The sequence below is a fragment of the Taeniopygia guttata genome, chromosome 7 (assembly GCF_048771995.1).
Source record: "Taeniopygia guttata chromosome 7, bTaeGut7.mat, whole genome shotgun sequence".
Classification (NCBI taxonomy): domain Eukaryota; kingdom Metazoa; phylum Chordata; class Aves; order Passeriformes; family Estrildidae; genus Taeniopygia; species Taeniopygia guttata.
Window position 1 is genome coordinate 30,632,427 of NC_133032.1, and position 17,987 is coordinate 30,650,413.

A 17,987-nucleotide genomic window follows, 5' to 3' on the forward strand; every position below is an offset into this window, starting at 1 on the left:
CAGCATTGTCAAAATGACACAGTTCTTGCCAAGGAAGGCTGCAAGCTCTGAAATCCCCAAATTATATCTGGGAAGTCTGTGGTGATACCTGAGGGCATTTTGTACAACTGCAGACAAAAGCAGCAGTCCTGGTAGAGGAGGACAGGGCAGTTGGTCAGGACTTGCAGCTGAAGGGCAAATGCAGCAGAAATAAAATAAAAGGTCTTCAGACCACGGAGCTTCCACCCTCCTTTGGGGTGCTTTGCATGTTGGTGGTGGAAGAAACGGAGTGTCTCAGCATTTCTTTGTATAGTTGGGTGAGGACAGACATCCGTCAGGAACAACCAGTGCCTCTGGCTGCCAGGAAAATCCCATGTTCTTGTGCCTTCTGCAAGGACATGGCTGGGACAAGGGCTGCCTGGCAGGTCCATGCTGCACCTCCTCATCCCCTCCTGATCCTCCTGGTCTCTGTGGCATGCTCTCAGGGTGTTGTTTTTGCTTGGAGGTTGCTGAGGGTCAAAGGGCTTTGGAGGGGGAATGTTTGGTGTCACCAGACTTGTGACCAAGCTTATGGGGGGCTGGTTGCCTTTTTCTAAAGAGTGCAGCAGAACAAAGCCCCTCAGCGCCACTGCTGATGAAGCAACTGGGCTTAAAATGATGCTCTGGATGTGTAATATCCCAGGAGATGGTGGCACATCTCTGAAGGGATCATGATTGCCTCAGCTGAAGTAGTGTGTCCAAGTTTATTTGACTAACACTAAGATTTGATTGTTTTATAACTTTCCCTGAGATTCTTTCCCTTCCTCTGAAATATTGCAGTGGGTGAGGTAAGGTCCAAGCAGTTCAGCTGAGCTCTTCTGAGCCTTGTAGAGGGTTGGATGCCCAGTGTTCTAGAACCCTGGCTCCTCTCCCTCCTGAGCCCTGCTGGCAGATCCACCTGCACCTCACAGCTCTTTGGGGAAGGACAGTGCTCCCTAGGACCAGTGGTAAAGGGGTGGTGCCATTCCTTCTGGCACATCCTTGCTGTCATTCCTTATTTATGTCAGAGCTCCACACAGCTTTACCCTTGCACCCCTTCTCTTCTCCCTCTGCTTCTCTTCAGGTTTGCTCATCTGCAAACCTGAGAATGTTTAGAGAATGTTGGCAGCTCTCAGTCCAGTGTTGCTCTCCCAGATCAAGGTCACAGCCTGCCTTTTTGAGGTTCCTAGTGGATGTCTGGTTGCCAGCTCAAGCCCTTTGCATCTAGGCTGTGCCTATGCCCTAAGTGCAGTTTCTGTGCAGCAGCTACAGGCAACCACCTCTCCATCACCCTCTGGTGTTCCATCTTTCCTCCAGCTTCCCCTGTATGCACCTTTCCTCCTCTCCAGACAAATGCAGCTTGATGAGCCACCACGGAGTTGCCTTTTTCAGTTGTCAGTGGCCATCTCTTCCCCTCTGTAAATCTCCCTGTTCCTTCAAGTTCTTTAGTAGCTCCTTCTTCAGGTGGTCCCACTCTAAAATAATCACTTGATGGTGACCCAAGGTCATGGAATCATTGAATCATTAACATTGGAAAAGAACTCTAACTCACCAAGTCCAGCCATTAGCCTCACACTGCCATCACTGAGTGCTGGGTGCTTCAGCCCTTGGCTCACCCTGGTTATCTGTAGCTGGCTCTGGTCTTGTGCTGGAAATCTCTCTTAGTCTCTTTGCTAAGAGCCTGGCATGGGAGGCTCCTCATTTCTGAGCTAAAACTAACACATCAAACTACAGCTTTGATTACAAGCATAAAAATCCCCCTCCTCTGCCCCAAGAGCAAAGGGCTGTTCTGCACGTTTCCCAGCAGGTGAAAGGGGGTAAAATAGTCCTTTTTTGCGCAATTTGGGGTGTGTGAGTGCAGGAGAGAGCTGCTGAGCACCAGGATGTCCCTCCCAGCTGCTGCCAGGTTTGCTCTCAGGCTTGGGAAGCTCCAGCAGGGCAGGTCCATACCTGCACCTCACCCCCAGAGTGAACAGAGGGGATTTAATCCATCACTGGCTGGGCTGAGGAAAGAAGAGGAATTCAGGGAAAGAATCAGAAGGCAAAACAGCTTCCAAAACACGTTTTGGAAATTTTCAGGAGTTTGATGCTCCTTCAAGAGTATTTTCATTTTGTGCAGACTGCTAGGATAGGATAATTAGCTAATTAGCTAAATATAATGTCTAAGCCTTTTTTTCATCTTTATGCCAACTTTATTTTTAAACTGCCTCCCCTCTAGCAAAAAACCAGCTGTTTCTCAAAATCATGTTGTGATTAATCTTGGTCCTCACTGTAATCAAGAACAAAAATCCCCTTCATTACACTGTGGCCAAGGTTTCTGGTCAATGTTTTTTCAAATTGCACATTTACATAAACACGAGTTTTTATTTTAGAAAGCAATTTGGGCAAAATGTAATCCTATTTAAGATATTATTTCTGTAGATGCACCATTTACAAAACCATTTGTGGAAGGATCATTCTTGATTTAAAGAAAATCATTCTGATTTAAACAAAAGAGCCTGGAGAGAAACTGGAATTTTACTGCAAATGTTTTATATAAAAGCAAAGACTTGCCCTCACCAAATGCTTCCAAACTTAAACAAAGCAAGTTCAAAATTCAACACAAAAATAGGTTTTTGCTCCTGTTTGTTTTGACTCTCTTTCTGGTTGATTTATTACCCTCAGCGCCCTGCAGCACCATCTGAGCAGTCTTTCATTACTCTCCTCTTTTCTTTCGGACATGATGAAACTTTCTGGCTCCTTGCTGTCCTCCCAGCAGTGATGAACACGGAGCAGGCACCCAGCTCTGCTGCCAAACACCCACCTTCAACGCTTGTGCTTGCTCTCATCTTGCTCCTGCCAGCAATTTGGGTTGCACTGGTGTGTGCCTGGGAGGATGGGAGATGGCCAGGAGGAAAAAAAAATAATGAAAGGCAATTAATTAAGTCAGTTAAACAATTAGAAATTAGTCCGTGCACCGGGACTTTCCTTCTGCTTACACACCAGTTTATTAAAAAAAAAAAAAAAAAAAAGAAAAGAAAAAAGAAAAAAGAGAGGGCTTCTAGGTGCAGTGGCCACTGGAACATGGAGTTGTTTGGGTCCTGGGTGAGCCCAGCCTGCTTTTAATCATGTATGTATGTTGTATTCACCCCAGCTGGTGATTTCCACCTTCATTTTTCACCTCTCAGCCAGGAGTTGCAGACTCAGGGTCCAAGGTAGTCTGTCATGCCATTCTGAAACACCAAACCTCATGTTTTTTTGTTTTTTGTCCAGCTTCATGGTGGTTGTTTTGTCCCATCTTGTCAGCTCAAAGCTGCTGGAGCTGGCACCAAGGCGACCTGCAGCAGCACCAGAGGTGTGCCCACACAGGGCAGATGTGTTTGCTGAGCCTTGGGGGTGAACTCTGGGTGGGGGACAGCTGGGGGTGTCCCCCTACATCACCTACTGCCAATTAACTCGTGTGGAAAATCAGAAATGCAGGCTCAGGCACATTTGTGTGAGCACACTCCTGATGTCTGAATGAGACCTGCCATAGGTGTTCCAGCCTGGAAGTGCCACAGGTCACTAAACCTAAGGTCTTTCCCAGTTTTTCCTTTGTGGCAGCCTGGTCTTGCCAATGGCTCAGTACAGTCAATTCTCCTGTTAATGAGGCTGTAATTAGGCAGGGTTAGTTGGGAAATGTTTCTTCCAGTCCCTCAAACAGACTGAGATCTTAAGCATTGCCCCATCCAGCAGTGGCTTTAAACAGGGGAGGTTACAAATTTGGTTTATTTTGCATTTTTTGGGGTGTTTAAAAAAAAAAAAATTATGATGGCAGTCCCACCTCAGACACCACAAAATGCCCACAGCCACAATGTCTGCCAAAGGAGACCCTGGGCAAGGCAGAGGCAGACACGGGGAGGTGGCACCAGAGAAGATTCTGTAGCAAAACCCTCATCATAGGTTGAGTCACCATGAAGTGCTGAGACACTGGCAAAGAGAACAGCTAATCCAAAAAGCCTGGAAACGTGAGCTCAGCACACAGGTTCAGAAACCACAGATTAAAAATCTCTCTCCAAGAACATTCCCCCTGTACGTGTTTTCTGGAGGGAGGGTGGCATCTAACCTGATTTTGGAATGCTTTGTTTTGGCAATATGAGGTCTCATTTCCACCATCAGCAGCCAACATTTGAATATGTAAATTATAGGTTATAAATTAAATTAGTATTGTGGAGTTCAAAGGCATGTATTGGCTATTGCATCATCTAATACAGAGATCTTGCAAGCTACCAAGAGACCCACGTAACTGAGTGCATGCAAAGGCTGTGTTTTTGTTTCTGTAGCCTGTTGTGACCCAACCAGCACTTTTGCTAATCCAGCCCAGTGTCACTGAAATTATGAGAGCGCATGTGGCTTGAAAAAATTAAAACCCACACATGAAACGAACAAACTTTTAACTGCAATCCCAACTTCATGCTTCTGCTGATTCCAGTGAAGCCAACAGTGCCTTTCCTCCATCAGGAGAGACACAGAGAAGGGTAAGGGGTGACCAAGGGCATGCAAGAATTTCCAAATGACAAACACTAAACAGATTGGGACTTTTCCTCTTGGGAAATAAATGACTCAGAGGGAGATGAGCTAGAAGCTGATATCTTGAAGGTGATGGATGGAGGGATCGGGGGATTATTCACTGTATTGTTGAACACAAGTATTCACTGGTGAGCAGCAGGTTCAAAGGAAACACAAAAAAATGCTTCCTAGTGCTTCCTCACCTGATACCAAATTATACCGAGCCCCCTGTCTGCCTCCATGGAAACTTTTGTGTCTCAAGTGGTCAGTCAAGTATTTTTTCTGTTGTTTTCAGAGTGAACAGAAGGAGCTGCTCTGTAACAGGAGAGGTCTTGGGTCGACAAGAACACGTTGCATAATGGGTACTTAAAAATACTTAAGCCACCAAAATCTTCATCTTCTGGCTGTGCCCCTCACTAATCTGTACACCCAAAAAGAAGGTGGGCAGCTCTGGCACACCAGAAAGCAGCAGCAACACCTGGTACCTTCCACTGTGTCACTTGCCAGTCTGGAGCAATCAGTCAACTGCTTAATAAGCAAAACACTGGAAACCTTTGGAGGTATTTTTCTTTGTTGTTATGAAAAGGTGACACACAGAGCTAAGCAGCACTGACTGGCACGGTGCTGCTTTATATGAATGCACATAACCACCTGCGACCTGCCAGCCCCTCGTTTGTCAATGGGGAGCAATCATTCAGCCACTTAGCAATTGCCAGGAGAAATGCTCTGAAGCTTTCCTACTGAAAATTAAAGAACAGCACTTTGGTGAGTGATTGCAATTCCCTGACAAAGCATCCTGGAATCTTAAAAAAAGCTTTGAATTTTTGTATATATCTGTAAATAATTGCCAGTTGGTTTCTTCCATTTCTCAGCAAGCTGGGTTAATTCTTTAATTAATGGTCATTAGGGATTTAGAAGACAAATGAGTCATTCATTAGCTCGGTGTCCAAACTAATGAGCAATAAATGCTTATGAAAGACATGATTTATTTAGCATTCAGAATCTCTGTCATTGTGTGGTACCTGATGAAGATGCTAAGAAGCAAGGCTGACCCGTGCCTCGCAGCCTGCTCTGTGGGACCACACAGATGCCGAGTTTGGGGAGCTCCCAGGAAGGCAGCAGCCTTCCTATTACTAACAAGGTTTTGCTTAGACAGCTGGGACTAAGTTTTCTCCTAATGTGTGGTGTTTTCCTAGAGGCTGAGTCCAGGACAATGGTTCCTGCCTGTGTCAGGTCACATATCTGAGATCTTCAGTGTACATATGGCATTACCATGGGTGTGTGTCCTTGTCCCAAAACCACGTTTGGATTTTTCTTTGGTACTGTCCAGACAAGCAACCCAATGTCTGAGAAGAGAGCCTGGCTGTGCTGCCCCCCTTATCATTCTGTTTTCTCTGTGATCTTTCAAGAAAGCTTTCCACCCACCCAGCCTTTCTTTCCCACGGTTGAGAGGCGCTGTTGTAATAGCACAGAACAAAGCTAACACACCAAAATGTCAGGAGTAGTGAGGAAAAAGAATCACAGAAGTGCATAAGTTGCAGCTGGTCCTGAGAAAAATTTACTCTGCATCCTTTGTGATGCAAGCCAGGAGACACAAGCTGCTGCACGTAGCACAGGGTCAGGAGCTGTAATGCTGGCAGGTGGTGAGGGCAGATAAAGCTGGATTGCAGGTGGCCCCAGTCACCAGTTCAGGCCTATAAAACCTGTGCAGGGTGGCTCTCCCCCAGCAGGAGAGGATTTGTGCTCAGGGAGCAGTACATGTCACGGGTGCTTATTTTGGAAAAGAAGCTCCTGAGCTGGTGTGTGTTGGTGCTTACTAATGAACCTCCTGGAGCTGCTCTCAGGTGGCTCCTCTGGTCCCAAGCAGACTTTTTGTGGACCAGACAGATCAACACCTTTTCTTAAAAAAGAAAAGATCATCAACCCCCTTGATGTCCGGTGGGGTAAGAGTTGTGTGTGTGCCCCGTCACACTTCCACTGCTATCCTTCTAAGTTCTGAAAGCCGGGCTTTTAATTAAGGCATTTTAAGAGACAGATGTTATTGAAGTGTGCTGAAGGAGACAATTAAAATATCTGAAAATTAATTCAAAATAAAAGGAACTCTTCAGAAGTGTGATTTTTGGCCCAGGGGTCATCTGGGGCACAACTAATTACTGCAGAGACCAGAGGCAAGACCGAGGTGAGGTCACTTTGCTCCTCAACAAGCTCCAATGTGTCCCTGGTGAGAACAGGGAGTCCTCAGGCACATCAGTGGTGCTGCCCAGGGCTGGGAATGGAGATTGGAAATAACCTCACCTCATCTTTGTAGCACTATCACACCTGTGAGGGGTTTGGAGTTGTTGCCAGCAGAAACAAGGTAGGCAGGTACATCAGTGTCACCTCTGTGAGTCTGCCTGCAGCCCCCAGGCAGGGTTTGGGGGATCTGGTGTGGGCAGGAATTCGTGGCTGCCCATTTGCCTTCATTTGCTCGGGCACAGCAGGCACACAGTGGCTTTTCCAAACTCCAGTGTCTCGAGAAGGATCACTGAAGACGCCAAAGGTCCTTCTGGCTTCGTCATGTCAAATCTCAACTTCTGGAGACTCAGATCATTGGGTCATAAGTGGCAAAGTACTGCATGTGTGGGACAGAGTGATTTGTCCCTGCAGATGTGCTTTAACCAGCCCAACGAGCTGTGCTGGGCTCTCTGAGCCGGCCCTTCCCTCCTCAGAGATGTTGAGTTAATCTTGTCTGTCATGCTGGAGCTGCTCAGATCTCATCCAGGAGCAAACAACCTGACATTTAAATAAGATAACCAATTTGTGCCATTGTAAAACATCAGCACAGCTCAATTTATGCCATTTAAGAAAGGCATTTATTGTTTCCTTGAATAAGCAGCAGCAGCAGAGGTAATGCATTCTCCCTTGCTGTTTTTTGAAGGAGGCTGTAGCCCTCCTTAATGTGTGACCTTCAAGTTCCACAGAAAACTTACAAATGAAAAGCTCCTGTGAGTAATCCTGTTTGTAGTCAATATAGCTGCATTCTGCAGAGGTTGGGTATAAGTTTCTCACCTCAGAATAGCAGGTAATAAACTAAGGGTGGGTTTTTTAACTTTTAATGAATGGATTATTTGGCATTCAAAAATCCTCCCTTAAGCCTAGACTCTGAATTACACTATTGCAAGAAATGTTTTTAATTTAATTGAAGAGTGGCTCTTAGAGGCTTGGCTCTGGCCACGGTGGGTGCCTTTTGTCACAAAGCCAGACCTTGGTGATGCTGTTTACCTGTGAGGTTATATGGGAGGGGGAAACCCGGTGTGCAGCGTGGGCAGCAATGCCTGTGTCCTTTGCAAATGCTTCTCATTAATTTACCAATGAATGAGAAAGTGGGGGGAGAATGGGCATTTTTCATGTCTTCCTGCTGCTTCAGTCAACTCTCCCTGTAAGAAAATCTCTTTCTTGGCAGCTTGTAGAAGTTAATAAAAAAAAAAAAGTGTCAGAAAAGTAAGTTTTATGGCAAGGGGCTGCAGCTGCTCAGTGTTGGCAGGTGACCTCCAAGGGCAGGTGGAACTGGGGTCAGCAGGATGTTTGCCCCCTGCAGCCCTGGGTGAGCACTCAGACAAGGCCAGGCTGTTGTAGTCAGCACAGGTAACTAAAGAAGTGTCCAGGTCCTTTGGTGATTAAAGAGGATTTCTGTATTTGCCTGCCAGATCACTGATTCCAAACCTTGGCCCCTCTCTGGACAAAAGGTTTAGCAGATCTGTCACTTTTCATGTATTTTTTTATATGGGTGGGGGGGATTGTGATCTGACCTGGCCTGCTCACTCTGAAATATAACAGTACAAAAACTATTTATTTCCTCTACCAAACAGTCATTGCAACTTTAGCTTTAGCATCTGCACAGCCAAGGCAGCTGGGGGCAGACAAATTAATCCTGTCAGGGGAATGGGTCTCCTTGGTGAGTGTAGCTGGGCACTCTCCTGAAAACTGGGACTGATTTGGCTGAGTTATGAGCCTTGGAGAGCTGCAATTTATTCATGTGTTGAGTATGACTGTACACCCATCCAGAGGAGAGGCTGGCTATCCTATGCCCATGCGGGGGCTGAGGGAGATTCCTACAGGGACCTGACTCATCACTCACAGAGTTTCCAAAATCTCTGTGTCAGTCAGTAGTGGCTGCAGCCTGGTGCACTGATCTGCCTGTAAGCATGAAGCAGATTCAGCCTTCCCTTTGTTTTGGAGAGACCAGGCTTCGATTGCAAGGAAATAACTTTTTCCCATTAAACCACAGATCTAAATAATTTTCATCCTTCTATTTACATTTATATATTAGCAATATTCTTCATCTCTCATCTGATCACTAGACCAGCTGTCTCTGGTGCACAGTCATAAAATATGAGCAAACCTTGTGTGCTGAAACAGCCTGAGCCATGAAGCCACTCCTAAAGGCTGAGGTTGCCTCATTTGTGTTCAACATTTAAGGCTAAGCTGCAGAACATTTTGAAGAATGGTTTTTGGGATGCTTTCTTGGGGGCTTTGGAGCATAGAGAACAAAATGTGCTTCTGCACCGTGGCCCAGAGTGAGATCTCTGTCTACTGCATATTTCTTGGGCCAGGGCTGATTTCAGATTGCTTTAATGCTTGTTCTAGTTCAGTGGTTAAGAGGTAGGAGGACAGGACACAGGCCAAGAACAGGTTGGATTATTGATCTGTGATGTGTCATTTTGATCTATTAAGACCAACCCAGCAATCCAATGAAGCAAACAAAACCAAAAATGCAAAATGGTGCCCATCAGCACCAGCAGTCTCCCTGCTCAGGGTGTGCTGCACCAGTTTTGCATCAGAAAAAATGTGATTGGTATATTTTTGTTGTTTTCAGAATGTTCGGTGTGGTTAAAATCACACTGCAGTTGGGATTGTTTCACCTGTCCTATAACAGTCAGGTCAATCTGTGAACAGCATGATTCCAGAGTGCAAAGTCATCCCATTTTGAAAAGGGATGTGAGAAGAGAAAATTATCATATTGATTCTTGAGTGTATTGAAATATTTTAATATCTTAAATTTAAGCAAATACTTGCTTTAATATTTGTATATTTGAAGGTATAAATCCCTATATACAATTTTTTTAAATTGCCAAGGCAAAAAAAAACCACCACCACCACCACCACCACCAAAAAAAAAAAAAAACCAACCAAAAAACAACAAAAAGCCCCCAAAAAACCAAAAACAAAACCAAAAAAACCCCACTGCATCACCCAAAAATTAATTTTTCCTGGAGCTGCCATTGCTGTCAGCATTTTCCACCCTCCCAACAAGCAAACAAGTATTCTCCACTCTAGGCAAGGACAGTAAGATGCCTCAAAGGTTTTTATTAAAACTTTGAGTCAAAGTAGTTTTCAAAGTTGCAGAAGGTCTTTATTTATGGAAAATTCAAGTCAAGAGAAAACTCAAATTTTTGGAGGATGAGAGAAATTGTGGCAATTTGGAAAAAGATCTTTCAAGTTTCAAAAGTGGTCTCTTTTTAATAAACACCAGCTAAAGAGCCGCCACAAAAAAAAAAAAAAAAAAATCAACAAACCCCAAAAAACCCAAAACCACCAAAAAACAAAACAAAAGAGAACAGTACAAAGTAAGGGCTGTATTTCAAGGCCTGCCAAGGCAGAAACAGCTTCAAGGCTTTGTCTTTGTTTCCTGAAGGGTTTCCCACCTGCTCTGCTTTTTGCAGAAGCTGCTTCAATGGGCTTTGGCCAGCCCAAAAGACAGTTTGTGGAGGAAGATCAAGCTTAGGTGCTTGTACTGCCACCATGGCTCCAGAATCACCTCCCTCCTTTAAATGGTGTCTCCTGGAACCTGGGAAGTCCCACCTGTGGGTGAGTTTTGGGCCTCCTGCTGGCTTTTTTGAGGAAAGAGTCACAGGAAAACCAGTTTCCCCTCTTTCAGTGTCTGTTAAGTCAGGAATCCAGGCTTCCTCCTGTCTCTGAGAGGTGAATAGCTGGCTTTCATTTTGTTTGTGTCTCATACTGAAAAATTAAATGTGCCATGGATGGGTAAGAAGTGATAAACCCAGCATTTTCAGAGGATGAATCGGGACCATATTCCTGTGCCAAGAGGACCACCCAGGCAATAAGGATATTTTAATTGTTTCACAGGCATCCACAAAGCTTGGGGTGGGTCTTCTCTCTTATTTGGGGTGAAATAGCCCAGCTTCTTTCTGTGGGATCAGCAGGGCACTTGGGCTGCTGAGACCATGTGAATACCCCACAGTGCATTGCAATCACTGCAATGGCACCAGGAGGATGCCAGTGCTAAATAAATACGACATCTTTCAAAGAAACAGAGGATTTGTGCCTTTATGCTGGGTATTTCTAACATGCCTGCAGTGAAATTGGTCATGGGTCTCAAGGCAAGGGGAGCATGTAATAAAGTCCCAGCCTTGTGGGCAGCAGGATTTGGCCCTAAGAGTTTGGAAGCAGTGTCAAGGCTCATTAATGTCAGTGGTACTGGATCAGGGTGTCCTGGGGCACTCTCCCACTGAGGGCAGGAATACCTCCCAGAGCAGCACTGCTTACAGTTCTCAGTGGAAGTGCAAGTCTTCTCTGTGTGAAGATGTCAGGCCAGAAGAAAGCTCATGTTTGGTCAAAGTTCAGCCAAAATATTCTTGGTACAGGTAAAACTTAGGTAAAATTAAATTTAGGCATTACCTGCTTAAAACTTGCACAAGGCAAAAACCCGGTCAGTGTTAATCAATGGGTAAGTGTTAATTAGTGTCTTGTTTCTCAAGCCAAACACCATCAAGTTGGTAAACCACTTTTAACCTCACTTGCAGGTAAATTATGTTTAGTTGCCCTTTTCCCTGCTGTGCTTTGGATATAAATGAGCGGCAGCTCCCGGCAGACTCCAGCGAAAGGTTAGAGCCGCGCACAGCATCCGCGATGAACGCTCGGGCTCTTCTCCGTGCAGACAGCGCGGCTGCAAACAACACTTGCCTCTGATTAATTGGGACAAATCCTACTTTGATGGGAGTCCGAAAGGTACAGGGGCAAAAGCAGTTGTTAATCACTGTGTCTGCAGCTCGGTGTTGTGCAGTCCGGCGTGGGAAATATTGTTATGACATCAATATGCATCTCTGGGATGGATGAGGCGCAATCCGTGTGATGCTTAAAGATACTCAGGAGAAAGTGAGAGAGTAGCAAGGGGCCAGACCCTCATTTAAAATCTTTTCAGGCTGTGGATTGTCAAAATATCTCGGAAGGATTTTGGCAGCTTTGTCACTTCCCCTCCCTGGTGCTCAACTGTTATTTAATTATTAACGTGCGTGGCTTGGGGTTGTCTCAACAGGTGGAAGAAAAGTCTCTGTTAAAAGTGATGGGAGTAGACTTGAAAATCTCAGCCTCATGGTTGTTGTGTAGGACCTTTTGGAACAGCATGAGAAGATAAAATGTTATGAAAAGCTGGATCCAAAGTCTGTCAAAGTCGGTGAAGTATTCCCATCACTTTGGTCAGCTCCAGGCTGATCCCCAAGAGCAGTGATGAAAGAGGGGAGTGGAGAGATGTGGGAGCAATCCCAGGCAGCCTCCACTCCTGTGGATCATGTTCATTGCCCAGTGCTGCTCTACTAATTGCAGATTTGCCTTCATGCTTTTTGCCCCACTCTGGGGGACTCGCTGGCCCCTGTGTCTGCTTCAGCAATGCTGCAGACCCCTTCCCAAGCCACAGCCTCCAGCCAAAGGCTGCCCCTTGCCAGAGTCTTCTCCTGCTGCAGTAATGCCTTGCAGGCTGTGACTTTTAATGACGTTTTGATGCTAGCAGGAGCAGCAGTACATGGACTCACACCAGCCAAAGAGCGTGTCTTCCTTCACCGAGGGAACGGGAAAGACTTTTCCAGCAGAATCTACATCTGCTATCAGAAGTGCCAGCAAATTCTTATTAGTGCAGACAAGATCTGGGGAGAGGTTCCCTCCCTGGATGACATTTCTGGCAGTTGTCTGAATATTTTCCCCTTCTGCAATGAACATGGCATTGGAGATGTCTCGACCATCAGCATTTCAAACAGAAATCTCTCTCATTGTGATTGGTGCACTTTAAAATCTTCTCATCTGTAAAACATTTTCCCCTCTAATTTTGGAAGCAAAACTGCTGAGGCAATTAAATCCCCCCCATTTAGCTTTTCTAGGAGGTTTCTGTGCTCTTTCTGTTTTATCTTAGTCTCAGCAGAAGGTGCCTATTCCAACAAACAAGGCAGAAGGAGCTCGTTAGGTATGTTTGTGCACCGGGCAATGTATTTGTTAGAAAGAGCAGTTTATGCTTCTAAGGATAACAGGGATGCATCTGTGCATTCATACAGCAGCAGCATAAGCATGCACCTCACGTGCAGTAATGGTGGCAATTGAGAAGTAAGGGAGGGATAGCAGATCCCAGGGGAAACTCCCCAAAACTTTACATTTATGCCCTACTATTAGTCTTTTCACTTGCCAGCCTTTTTGTTACACTGATGTGTCTAGGGTAAAAAAGGTCCCCAAAAACCAACTCAGGAGAACACTGCAAAATTTCCTGCTCTTCCTTTAATTTCAAAACAACATCCTCATTGTGTTTACATCTGTACTCAGTGAAATATATTGCCAATTTTCCAGTATTCCCTGCCAGTCTGTTACTAATCCCCCTTCTAGTGTTTTCCCAATGACAGATGGTCACCATTCACAAAGTTTCTAGAAATTAGCTGGGATGTTCAGAAGTGCTTATTGGCAGGGTGAGTACAGGGACATTAGGATTAAATTGGTTTTAGTGTGGCACAAACACAGAACTGGTTGGGCTGAACTCCTTTTTTTGGCAACTTCTGCCTGGGGTAGAAAAGGCTGCTTTCCTCACTGTTGGGACCACCTCTAAATTACTGTGGATTGATGATATGCAAACTTGGTAAAATCTTTAACACTCACTTTCTCTAGAAATGGTAATATTTTTGCTTTTAGTTTTGGTAAGAAAGCAGAAAAAAATTGCATTTGGCTCAATCTCAAGATTTTTGGGTTTTGTTAAGCTCGCAAAAAGAGTCTCTTACTGCTCCAGTTCTCCTATCTGCTGTGCCAAGATTTTTGAGGATTGATATTGTTGGAAAAGATACCAAGTTTAAATTTTTTTAATATAACTTTGTTTGCCTTTGCCCTGGGGCAAGAGGAATTTTAAGTTTCTTTTCAAAGGACTGTTTCATCGCTCAAGGTGTGATGAGCTTAACTTCTCAACAGACTGGGAGTAGCGCAGAAGATGCACAAAAGATAACAACCATCAATGACCATCAGCTCCAAACATCACCCCTGGCATGGTCAGAGACCCCTGGTCTGGGAAAAGAGAGATGAGAGAACCAAGAATGAGAACCTAATTGACATTGAAGGTGAGGAGATCCATAACCAATAGGAAACCAAATACTGAGATCGTTTAACTTGGGACCAATGAACACTGAACCAATGAGTTTCTGTGGGCTTTGACTCTATAAGTATCTGAAAAATCTGGTAAAATTCATGTGTCATTTAATTATTTTCTCTGCACAACCCAGGCTATGTGTGGGTGAAATTATTTCTGTTGCACATTCTGGACAGAAGTAATGCCTTAATTCTCTAACACTAAAAATGTTGTTGGAGAGGTTTTTTTCCCCCACAGTTTCAGTGACAATATGAACTTTCTTCCTTGAATTTGATTTAATCATGGTTACAAATACTTCTGATGCCCAAACTCTAATTTATAATCCCTAGCTCCCTGAAAATATCCCTTTGTTTTCATAATAGTGTGGGATTTTGATGTTCTGTTGGAGGTTTCTGCATTTCTGCTCTTTCCTATGGGGTCAGTTTAGATTTTCTTTTTCTCTGACCATTTTGAACTCTGGATGTTCCTCTCATCATTAAACTTCTCTACTTTCCATCCAGGTACTGATCATATCACCTGCCAGGTAACTCTCTCAGCAACCTTCAAAGGGCAGATGGGATGGCTCAGAGCAGTATTTACATATTTGACTTATTCCAGTTTACCTGAAATGCTGCTGCCAGGACAAACACTCTTCTGGTGCATCAAGAACACAAAGAAAGAAAAGTGTCTGAGCTCCTTTCAGCTATATGCACTTAATCTGTGCTTTTAATGGAGAAGAACTTTGTATTCTTTGATTTGCAGCCTTTTTTCCCTTGACGGCTACTGCAATAACTTGGGTGGTCCTCTTTCACACTGCTCATTCCTCCTGATTTTAGAGAGAATTGTAATGCTCAGGCTTGATGAAAATTACTCAGTAAGGGATTTTACATGTTCACCTCATTCAGGAAAAATAACTGTGGGTATAAACGGTTTTGACCTCACAGAGGTCAAACAGAGTTGAGTTTATTTATACCAGCTGAGCCCCTGACTGAGCCTATCCAAACCTGACAGTGATCTCTTCCTTTCCCAGCTGTGATTAAAATATTTTCTGTCTTAACCAACCTTAAAGGCCTCAGAGGCCTGCTCTCTGCTCCATACCTCAGTGTGTCAGCTGGGCATTGCATTAGTTGTTTGTCATGCAAGACAAACGAGTTTGGGTTTCTTTCAATTCAACAGGACTTTTGCTGATTAACAGTATCAGTGTTTTCAAATACTGCCAGCTACCACGGTCTTGTTTGAAAAAGGTGGAGTATTTGGAAACTAAATGGCAGAAGTATAAACAGAGCAGTACATACAGGTCTGATAACAGATTAAGAGTTGAAGCCTTTGAAACAGTACATGAGTTTTCCTCCTTAATGTGAAAATGATGGCTATCATCTGGTTTGTAAATTCATATCAGATGAACATCTTGGAACAGACAGAGCTAAAGAGCAGAAGATGTACAACTGAATAGAAGAGAAAAACTAAAACTATCCTCTAAAGATAACGAAAGGGACTCACAAATACTTCATTACATAGGGAAGGGATCCACAAATACTTCATTAGATAGGTTGTGGTACTTGATGTTAGCTGGGGAGCAAGCCCTTCTACACTGGAGGAGTTTTTCCTCTCCAAATATCAGCACCACAATATAAGAAAGATATTAAACTGTTAGAGAGTTTGTTAGAGGACAATAAAGATGGTGAAGGGCCTTGAGGGCAAGCCACACGAGGAGCAGCTGAGGTCACTTGGTCTGTTCAGCCTGGAGAGGAGGAGACCGAGGGGAGATCTCACTGCAGTCTACAAGAGAGCATCGTGAGGGAGAGGAGGGGCAGGCACTGATCTCTGCTTTGTGGTGACCAGTGACAGGACCTGAGGGAATGACATGGAACTGTGTCAGAGGGGCTTAGGTTGGATGTTAGGAAAAGGCTCTTCTCCCAGAGGGTGCTTGGGTTCTGGGAGCACCAAGCCTGCCAGAGCTCAAGAAGCATTCGGATAATGCTCTCAGACACATGGTATGATCCTTGGGGTGTCCTGTGCCGGGCCAGCAGCTGGACTTCGATGAGCCCTGTGGGTCTCTTCCAACTCAGGATATTCTATCGTTCTATGAAATATGTCTCTTTAAAGTAATTTGGATGAAAACTCTACACAACTCACTCCTGTGCTTATGCTTCAACAAAATTTTAGCTTTCCGACTTTGCATTTCTGTTGCCAGAGCCTATTTCATCACTTCACATTAAGTGAAGGAATCAGGATCCTTGAGAGCTTAATGGCACAGAGAAGAAGGATGGCTTGGGACTACATCCATCATAACAGGGCAAGCAGCAATAATTAGGGTTAAACTGCAGAAGTGTCAAGGTGGGAGAAAGCTGGAACCAGAGGTGTTGATGAAATGCTGTTGTCGGCAGTTTTATAATGCCTTTGTGGCATGTGATTGAAAATTACTGCACTTTCTAATAATCAGTGCAGCTCGATTTAAAATGCCTTGTTTAAATAACCACTTTGGAAACAGTCCCTGCTGTTTTCTGCACTAGAAAACTTCAGGATTCCTAGCCTTAGGCATGCTTTTCCTGGCTGCTCAGGCATTTGAGGAAGGACTCACTATTGCTGCCAGGTCTCTCACCTTCCTCCCAGGCTGCTGGGCAGCACACACAACCCACCAAGAGTAGACTCACCAGGAGCTAAGCAGTGTTTTAGAGAGCTGGGCAAAATAGAAAAAAATAATCAAAATAGGGATGAATTATCAGCAAAAACCAATTCCATTTATTTCCCCAGTTATCAACAGAGCGATGTTGATTTATACCAGCTGCAGATGTGACCCAGGTCACAGCCCTCTGCTTCATCTCCCGTGCTGGGTGATGCTTGGAGGCCTTTTGCTGAAGTCTCATGGCTCAGGACCCTCGTTGAGCTGGGGCCCACATGTTTACTGAGGACTGTACATTTTACCCTCACATCCTCAGTGTGCTGAGCCTGTCCCACGGGGTCACAGCACGTCTCCCCCAGCAGGTCACAGCTGACATGCTGGCCAGTAATGGGAAGTGGCGCTGTGCATCCGTGGGCAACAAAAGGAAAATGTTGAAAAACTGACTTTTTTCACATTTCCTAGTCTACGATGTGTAAAGTCAGACTGTGCCAGAACACTGTGTCCAGAAAAGAGCTTTTTCTGCCCTCTTCATGCCAGCTTACACCAGGAGACTCAAAAAGGCTTCTAAAGCAAATAAACTGGAAGCAGGGGACCTTCTCATTCTTAATATTACTATTTTGAAGTAAAAACAAAGGAGAAGCAAAGGGTATTCTTCCTTCTCTCATCTACCCCTTAAGCACAGGCAGATCCATTTATAGTCTTGTGCAGTCTTTCAGTCTGGTTGAAATAACTGGATTTTCAGAGACAGGGTATTTCCCTTCCCTGCAGCATTGCTGTAGGAGTCTGTCCCTGCTTGTTACTGGAGACATTTTATAGCCCTGCATGTTGAGTCAACAGTCTTTACCCAAGTGTGGAAAAAAACACCCTTGTTCTTTTAGCCCTGGGATACTCATCTCTCAGCCCTGGGTAATTTGGATTAGTTGTTACTCATGCAAACAGTGCCACTTTAGTTTAGTTTGATCTCATTTCTACCCAGAAAAGAGTTTGAGGGCCTCAGAAGAGACAGCTGAGAGCCTTCTACTCCCAATGAGCTCCTTCTATCGCTACTCTGTAAAGTCAAACACCTCCTTTAAAATCAGAGAGACTGCAAAAGCAGAGTCCCAGCGTTCATGTGAGCCACACTATTATGGCAAAAACCTTCCAAAAATACCCTTTCAGATGCTGAGCAGAAGTAAAACTATCAAGGTCACCTCTGGTTTGATCTTGGCATGTGCTGCACATTCCTCATTTCTCTAAACTCTGGCAAGGGCATTAGCATCCCTTTAGAGGTGTGCTGCTTGCTTGGAACAGTAAGCAACTCTTCCAAAACCGGTTGTGAGCTTGTCCCTGCCTTAATTGTGTTAAGGAAAACTTATTTTATCTCTTAAGCCTTGTCTGAGCAGGCTTCAGGCAACAGCACTCGGTGGTTCAAGGACCTCAGCTGGCTCCTGGTGTCCCAGCACGGGTTAGGATGGGAGAGAGCTGGCACATTAA